Source organism: Cryptomeria japonica, chromosome 9 (genome assembly GCF_030272615.1).
Source record: "Cryptomeria japonica chromosome 9, Sugi_1.0, whole genome shotgun sequence".
NCBI lineage: Eukaryota > Viridiplantae > Streptophyta > Pinopsida > Cupressales > Cupressaceae > Cryptomeria > Cryptomeria japonica.
The window spans coordinates 749,078,974-749,088,071 of NC_081413.1; positions in this window are offsets into that span (position 1 = coordinate 749,078,974).

Below are 9,098 nucleotides of genomic sequence, written 5' to 3' on the forward strand. Positions count from 1 at the left end.
CGGAGGCAGCATCATATGTGATTTTATTCATAATTGGTCCATTCAGTTCTGTGTTATTTTAAAAATAAAAAATTGCACATTTTAAACTAAGAATAACCTTGGGACATAAAGCATTATGTATTTTCATCGTAAATGGGCTATATTGATTTGAGTACAAACACCAAGAGGTACTTGACCAATGCTTATCCAGATTACATAACCATTCAATATCTTTCCTATATCAACTTGTTTTTCTCGCATTTAGGCAAATGATTAAAGAATAAACAGTATGTTATAGCTTTTCAAACGTATGAGTAATTTCATTTCTAGTAAAATGGTTATTAATAAGCATAATAAGCGAATGAGATAAAGAATCTTGCTTGGACGAGTAAATAAACTATAATATGTTATAGCTGTTCTAACGTACGATAATCCCATTTCTAGTGAAATGTTCATCTATACGTGACGAATATGCTTGAGAAAGGATCAGGACCATCAAACAGATTTGAAGTTAAAGGAAGGTACTTAAACTAAAACTGATGTTCCGTAGCATGTCACATGTCAATAAAAACTTGTCCGTATCTTGGAAAATACTAATGTTGGTTTTTTCGATGTTATGGCCATAATTCTGTTTACTAGAACTACAAAATAATTTTATCATTAGCATACAAGCAAATTCTTATACAATCAGCCAACTCAAAAATCTCCATCAATGTTTTCATAAACGTTACAACTCTTCCACAGTACTTTGTGGTGTTGCAGTCTTTGCTTGTCTGAATAGGCCTCTATAAACCTACCATTACACTTAGAATCTATAGCATGATCACAGCCTCTTGGATCTTGTAGTCCTTAAATATATTCATCAGACTACAAGCTGGCCATCCACCTACTGTGATAATGTTTCTTTGAACTTATAAAAACACACAAACATGGTTTGATAAATACTATCATCTTGTACATGCATGCAATCATACAAGCACTAAAGGCATGCAAATTATGTAATGGCGCTCAAAGTCCAATTTGCATCGTCAGGCAAGATGTAACAATCATAAACAAACTTCCTATAGAAGCAAAATCAAAACCTTAGGAGTCACCTTATCAGATGGCCATATGCCACAAGGAAGCGTCAAACTTACACAATTCCATGTGCCTTTACCATTCAAGCACACAACTTTGTCATTTTTGGTTATCCTCAACTAATCAAATATTAGGATATATCCTTATTGCAGTACGGGAATAATTTATTTGAGTCCTTGACTCTGGGGTGTTCATAACTCAGTTTAGGTTATGCCATGTTGTTTAAATGAGCGTATAAGCATGCAAGGAAGAAATAATTCTTCCAGAGTATTGGGTGAAAGCACGCATGTGGCACTTGAAGTGTATATGTCTTTAATAGTAGTCATGCACATGTTATTGTTGGCGAGCTTACGCCATTCACTAGCAAGAAGATGTGTTGTCTATAATATTGTCGTTCAATGAAAGGAATTCGCATTTCTCGGAGTTTTGTGTTATGTACTTGCTTCCTTCTGTTGTAGTTCTTGAGTCTATTCTTGTGGTGGAAAATGATAGGGCCATGAGATGAACGTTCAACCGGTTATTAGGTTTTTTTTTTGTTTTCTTTGCGTCTTTTTGAAATCATCAATTCAGAGACAAGATCTTTGCTGAAGGTTATCCTAGTAGACCTTTATATACCAAATCTTTGATTAATAGAAATTTTTTTAAAGGAAAGTTGTAACTTATGGTTTGTTTGTTATTCCAATCTTCATGGGTTGAGGTGTTTGTTTGGTTTTTCTTGTGATCCTATTTTTGAAATCAAGTTGCACTTGCACTCCTAGGTGTCCTAGGTCAATCTTTAATGAGACTACAATGAGTTTTCAAATCTCTCATGATCAGTTGCTCATGATATGTTTAAGAGGATGTTTGTATTTTGTGAATACATTATTTAGGTGTGTTTTTGACATGTTTAAGAGGATGTTTGTATGTTGTGAATCCATTATTTAGGTGTGTTTTTGTAGGCTTGGATGTGTGAGGGATAAACTATAGGTTGTTCTTTAGTCCTTTTTATTATTGTCTTCTATTTTTGTTGATGATGACATTAAGCACTCTATTGTGCGTTGTGAGGAGTCTCTCTCTTCTATTCTTGACCAATTTGGTGTTACCTCATTATGGTCATGCAAGTCTTCCACTAATGCAAGATTCTATTTGATGTTTGTATATATTGTGTAGTCATGCACTTGGTATTATCATCATGTGCATTGGTCACACTGTTGTTTGGTTTTGACAATATCATGTGTGCAAGCATGGGTTGTGTCATGTATATGCTACAATTATAACATGACAAAATAGTTTCTTCATTTTATATCTACTAATGATGTAAAAGTTGTGGTATTACATCATATATAATCCAACATTACATAATATATATAAAAGGAAACTACAAATCTTGCATATAGGAAAAAACTAGGCAACACACACATAGACATGGAAATCCACATACACAAAAAAGGAGAATGATAAATATTCTAGCATGCTCTGTGTCAGAAAATAGAGAGATACCAAGTGTGCTCTATTTCTAGGACCATATGATACCATGAATCACATGCACTAGTGTGCTATCTTGCTAGGTGATTCATATGTAAACCTAATATTACGAATCACATGCACCTAGGGTACATTCTACTACTAGGTGATCTTGATATAAGTGGCCATGTCCAAAAATCCTTTATACTTCAAATTACAATTTATGGAAGATTACATGTATAAGATCATAGGTCTCAAAGGTCAAAGATATTTTACCCTAAAAATAGGTAAAATAAAGAGGTTATCCTTGCCACCAAAAGAAAAGGAAGGGATAACAATAACGATGGTTGGCACAAAAAAATATCGTTTTTCTGCGACTTGCTTACCAAAGGTCAGCTTGCGCGTGTGAGCAATTGCTTTGCGTTGGTGATGGACGGTCAGTGCCTTTGGAGGGCAGGCCTTGTTGCTCTTGCAATTAATGTTGGTTGTGGAGGCATTTGATTTATGGGATCAAAGCCTCTGGACAATGGCGTCGAAGAGGCTAGTGGAGAGTAGGGCCATGGTGAGAAGTCTTTCAAACAAGTGGTGCAATCCTCTTTTATTTCGGAGAGTACGAGATTCCTTGTTGTTCAAGCGTCTCTTGAGAACAATGCAAAATGACAGAGGAGGAAGAGGTAAGACTGCTTCTAACTCTGCACTTATTATCATGACTAATGACCAAATTGTCGATGTTGTTGATGCTGAGAAGTCTAGGCTAAGAAATAATGCTATCTTTCTTGCAGCTTTGAATGTTGATAAGTTACTATCTAGGAATTTTATGAATAACTGGCTTCAAAATGTTTGGGGAAAGAAATTAGGGTTTAGTTTTTCATTCTAGAGAATGATTCAAAAGGGGCTCTTCATTATTTTTTAAAAAGCCCTAATAGACAAAAGGAAGCAGTCAAGAGGCAATTTTGGTCTGTAGGATCCACCTACTTCAGAGCCATTAGTTGAGATCCTGAAGCCAGTGCGAAAGAAATTTTGGTTCTATCATAACCTAGATGGATTTTCATCAAGAACATTCTGCCATATCTCTGGAATGTTATACCTAAAGCAATGGAACCATTGGGAAAAGTCGTTCGTTTTGATGAAACTTCTTTTCTTCTTCCTTATATGGATGCTAGGATGTTGGTTTCTTTGAACCCTGGCAAAGATCTACCAAATGAATTCAGATTGAATTGCCCGATGAGGTAATCTACTCCCCTATAGATGTTTTAGGGGAAATTAATGTGGTCTTCTTGTGTAGAAGAGAGGGGCAGGTGAGGAGAAACTCTCCACTAGTTAAAAGAAATGATAATGGCAATAACCCTACTCCTAATACTGGCTTTGCTAATAATCCGACTGGTTTGAAAACTAACCCTTACTCCTGGATTCTTCTTAGTCCGAGACTTTGTTGGCCAAGCATAACCCTTCTCCCCATCCTGGTAGGAAGGGTGGGGCCTCTATTGTTGTTACTAACCCCAATTCTCCTCCTTCAGTCTCTGAAATTCCAGCTGTTATTCCTAATAAGGATCTTCCACCTTCTTGTGACTTGGGGATTAGGTCCCATTCTTTAGGTGATACTTCTATTGTTTCCAATGTTGTTGATTGTGAAAATGATGGCAAGACCTTGAGTAACAAAATTGAAGATGTTTGTGAAGAAATTAAGAAGGTTAATCATTCTTTGGCAACTCCTCAAACCCCCCCACCTCCGTGGAAGGCAGTGGGTGTTCTTTTGAGAATGCCATGAATCCTAAGCACATAACCCTAAATTCACAATAGATTATTTTAGAGAAATTTGAGAAATTGAATGCCACTAGAGTTAGGGTTCAAAATGTGTTGAACTTTGATAAGGGGAATGGCAATATTGGTTTTTCTGGTGATCATAAGGAAATGGTTAATACTCTCTCGGACTCTAATACCAGTGATAGGGGTAATACACTTGAACGGGCCTCCCCGGACCCTGATGGAAATCTGACAGATTCTGTTAGGGAGAAGATGGGTTTGGATCCCAAAGTTTGCAGTGATAATATCTTCTCTTACCCTTCTGATATGAGTGGTAAGGTTTGTGAGATTGCATTTGTTACTTGTCAGGATTGCCTGGCTCATAAAAGATCTACTTGTGCCCCCCCCTTCAATCTTGGGTAGAAGCTCAACTAAGTTTGGGTGTCATCTTTGGAGTGTAGTGCCCCTTCCTTTGGTACTGTAGTATGTGAGAGTATGGACTTGGAGGATGGTGCTAAACTAAATGATGAGCAGGTTAAGGTTGTTACCTGGGCTATTGTCCCCTTCAAAGGGGCTCCCAAAGGAGATATTAGGCGAAGCCATGAAGGAATATGGCAAGAAGAAAACCCTTAGGAAGAAAGCCTTTATAACATCGAAAAAAAGGCTAAGAAGAGCATTCCTTTGCTTGGTTCGGAATAGATTTTTTAGTTTAAGAGAAAAAGAGGGAGGCCTGGGAAGTCCATTGTCTCAACCCATGGGGGGAAAGCTCAAAAAGGTTCCTTGCCTAAATGCTATGATAGCTTTAGGTCACCCATGGAAATTGCCCCATAAGTTTCTCCATGGAAGTAAACCTCTCATCATGGAATGTAAGGAGACTTGAATCCCCTGACAGAAAATATGTTGTGAAAAGATTCTTGAACATGAATAAGAAATTGGCTTACTACTTCTTCAAGAATTAAAAGATGTGGATTATTGGTTGGATATTAGTCTAAAGTGCATATGGAGAGATGCAAATTATTACACCACCAAACATGAAAGAGGCAGAGGGGGAATAGCCATTCTTTTTAGTAATGTATGGAGCAAATATGTTTCCAAATGGGGATACTCACCTTGCAATAGACTAGTGTTGGTAATATTGAAATACAAAGATATAGAGTTTTATATTTTCTCCATATATGCCTCAAATGACTTCAAAGAAAGGATAGAGTTGTGGAAATGGATGTGTCAGCTTGACGAGATTCCATGGATAATGGGAGGTGATTTCAACATGGTGGAATCCCCCTCGGATAAAAATGGAGGCAATAAGTTTGAATGGAAAGGGGATGAAAGGTTTTTTTGGTCAAGAATGATAAATAAATTTAGGTTTATGGATCCCATAACAGGTAGAAAGGCAAACTCAAATGCTATCTAGTTTACATGGTGCAACTTTCAACAAGGTCAGAAAAGGATTTATAGCAGATAGGACAAATTTTATTTTAATAAAGAAAATTTCAGGGCCAAAGTTTATTCTAAGGGAAAAAATGTAAGGGTAATCTCTTACACGCTATATGATCATCACCTATCAATATTGTGATTACTCATGGTGGAACACAACGAACGTCATCTACTAGGAAATATGATTTTGCCCTTAACATAAGCCTGCTAAAGGAGAACAAGATGAAGTAGGCTATTACTATTATTAGACAGTTTAGTCTTTTAATCACTAAGCATGATAGTGCAATTGATAGATGGAACCAAAATGTTGCTAGTTGGAAGAATCTCTTTTAGACTTTAGGAAAAAAAAGAGCTAAGGACTCTAGAAAAGAGGAAACAGATGCTCATCTCACACTCTTGAAAGATGAGGAGGATTCCCAAAATAATCCATTAGGATCTCTTGAATTGAGCACCTTGTAGAAGGCTAAGGATAATCTCAGAAGGATTCAAAATAATAGGATACATGGTGCCAAGATTAGAGCCAAATTGAACTAGCTGGAACACAGAGACAAGGGTTCTAAATACTTCTTCAATCTTTTGAAACAAAAGGAGGCCATAGATAACATTGACAATATATGGGAGGATGCAATTACAATCTCAGATCAGGAAGAAATCCTTAAAACATTTGCACATTATTTTCAAAACTTGTTTACTTCAGAAGGTGATGGGTCAAGCAGGGAAAGAGCTAGGGAACACATTAGAAATATAGTTCCAAGGCAGGTTAGTGAGGAGGAGGCATATATGCTTGGTAGGAGAATCTTTGGGGGTGACATCAAGGAAGTCATTATGACACTCAATAATGATAAGGCACCTGGGTCGGATGGGTTGCCAATTGAATTCTATAAGGATTGTATTGATTAGATAGGGGAGAACCTCTTCCAACTCTATGTGGAGGCAGTTGATAAAGGCTCACTGGGTAATGAAATTAATAAAGGACTCATTAAACTAATTCCTGAGGGGGACAAGTCTCTTATAAAAAATTGGCACCCTATTACATTACTCATTGTGTCCAATAAGATTTTTGCCAAAACATTGGCAAAAAGATTGGAAAATATACTCCCTAAGGTGATTAATCCCACACAGGGAGGCTTTGTTAAGGGCGGATTCATCTTAGAAAACCTCCTTACATGTTGGTGTAGTGTCATAAATTTGTGACCCTAGCAATTTGCGATTGCATTAGGGTCCTCACGCATGCAAACTCGAATCCTCTAGCCTGATCGGAGATCAGAGAGTGCTCGACTTGTGAAAACTGCTTCTTCCTTGGCCTCTGCATCACTTTGTCCACACTCTTCCCTAGAGAAAGGGGTAGGACAGGGGCGTGGCGCCCCTGCCCCTGCCCTATTTTGGGGCAGGACCTTTCTAGTGCAAGCATTGTGGGTTGTGCAGTGAGCGGGAGCCCCCTTGGACAGGGGTGTGGTGCCCCTGTCCCTGCCCTATTTTGGGGCAAGACCTTTCTAGTGCAAGCATTGTGGGTTGTGCAATGAGCGGGAAATCTCCTCGATGTCTACCCGTGACGAAATTCAAATCATTCAAACATTTATTTAAGAGGCATTTTTCCTCTCATTTGGATAAGTTCAATAGGTTGAAGTTCAAGTAGTTGGAGAGATTCAAGTTGCATAAGTGATCAATCATTCAAGCATTCTTTTCCAGCATTGAGCATTCTCAAGTCTTCCTTCAAGGCTAGGTGTTGCATTCAAGTCAAGGATTCAACCATTGAAGAGGAGATTCCTTTCAACATTCAATTCCGCACAAACATTTCTATCAACATTGCTACTACAACCTCCCTTGAGGTGATTTACAATTCAGTCTTTTATTTACATTTACTTGCAAGTACTTTCTTTCATTACTTGGTTAATTCCAAAACTGGGGTTTGACCTAAAGGCAAACCCCCAATCCCAACACATTTCCCGCTCTTTTCTGTGTGTAAGTTGCATGTGTGCAGTTGTACTTTCGGATTCGGGCTTCATTTGCAAAGGCAAAAAAACCCTTTTTGTTTCGCGGATTTTTCGGAGGACCGTGTACATTCCCACCACAATCCAGACAACTTTTCATCAAATTTGTAGGGCAACTTCGTCTCGACATTTTACTGCCAAATCCAGGTGCACAACTTCATCCCATATTCTGATCTCAAGTTATAATCGATTCTTTGTCACTTTTTTTTTTTTTGATCGGTAATTGGCCAAAGCTTGAATAGCTTTTGACTGGAGCTATGAACCAGTGGGGACACAGTAGGGGGCCCCATCCCCATTACATATCTAACCCCAAGACCTTCCCCATCCTATGGAAGGCCAATAGTCATAGCTTAAAATTTCACTTCAGATGTCCCTATTGGGAATTGAACTTGGGTCTCCACAGTGAGAACCCAGTGTTTTAGCCAGTTAAGCTCAACCCCTTGAAAGATTCTTTGTCACTTTTGCACTACATAATTCAATCAATTTTCATTTCAATCTATCAATATTCATTTCATTTAGAGTTCAATCTATTATCTTTGTGTGGAGATTGGATCTAGTGAATTACCCCTTATCTCCCTAATGTAATGGTGAAAAGTGCTTGAAAGATAATCAATAGTGAAACTCTCATCTCTCTTTGAGGGAAAGGGTTAGTTTTCCTCTTGATCTATCACTCATCATTTTCCCACCATCATAGTTGGGAAGCGATGAATTGGGCACACAAATCTAATCAGAAGGAAATTGTGTTGTTGCTGCATTTTGAGAAAGCCTACGATAGAATAGAATGGAGTTTTGTCAATATTATGTTAAAGAGCCTTGGTTTTCCTGATCATTTATGTAAAATGGTTAATACTCTTATGAGGGATGCTAGAGCATAAGTTGAAATTAATGGGGTTCAGTCAAAAAGTTTTGGTCTTTCAAGATCCATCAGACAAGGGTGTCCTCTGGCTCAGGCTATCTTTGTAATTGTAGCTGATGCCCTTTACTACCTTTTAAGGGATTCTTCTATTTCTCCTCCTTTCAAAGGCATTTCTCTCCCAAATTGGGTGGACCTTGTCAATATATAGTTTGTGGATGATACAACCATCCTAGCTAAGCTAAGTGAGAAGAATATTGATACTCTAATGGATAAATTGGATCTATTTTGCCTAGCTTCAGGTAGCAAAGTCTCTCTTTCTAAATCCATTATGTTGGGATGAGATTCACATTCTCCTACATGGTCTCAAAAATACTCACTGATGTGGGGGGATCTAACCATTTGATTAGATATCTAGGAGTGTCTTTTGCCATTTGCCCAAACACTTTTTATCTCTTGTTGGGAGGTTACAAGTTTGTCAAAAGATACTCTCCTCTTCTAATATATACTTTGCCTTGATTTGGCTCTTTAATAATTATTAGTTTTGTCATATTTAGAAGCAAATCAAAGAGTTTCTA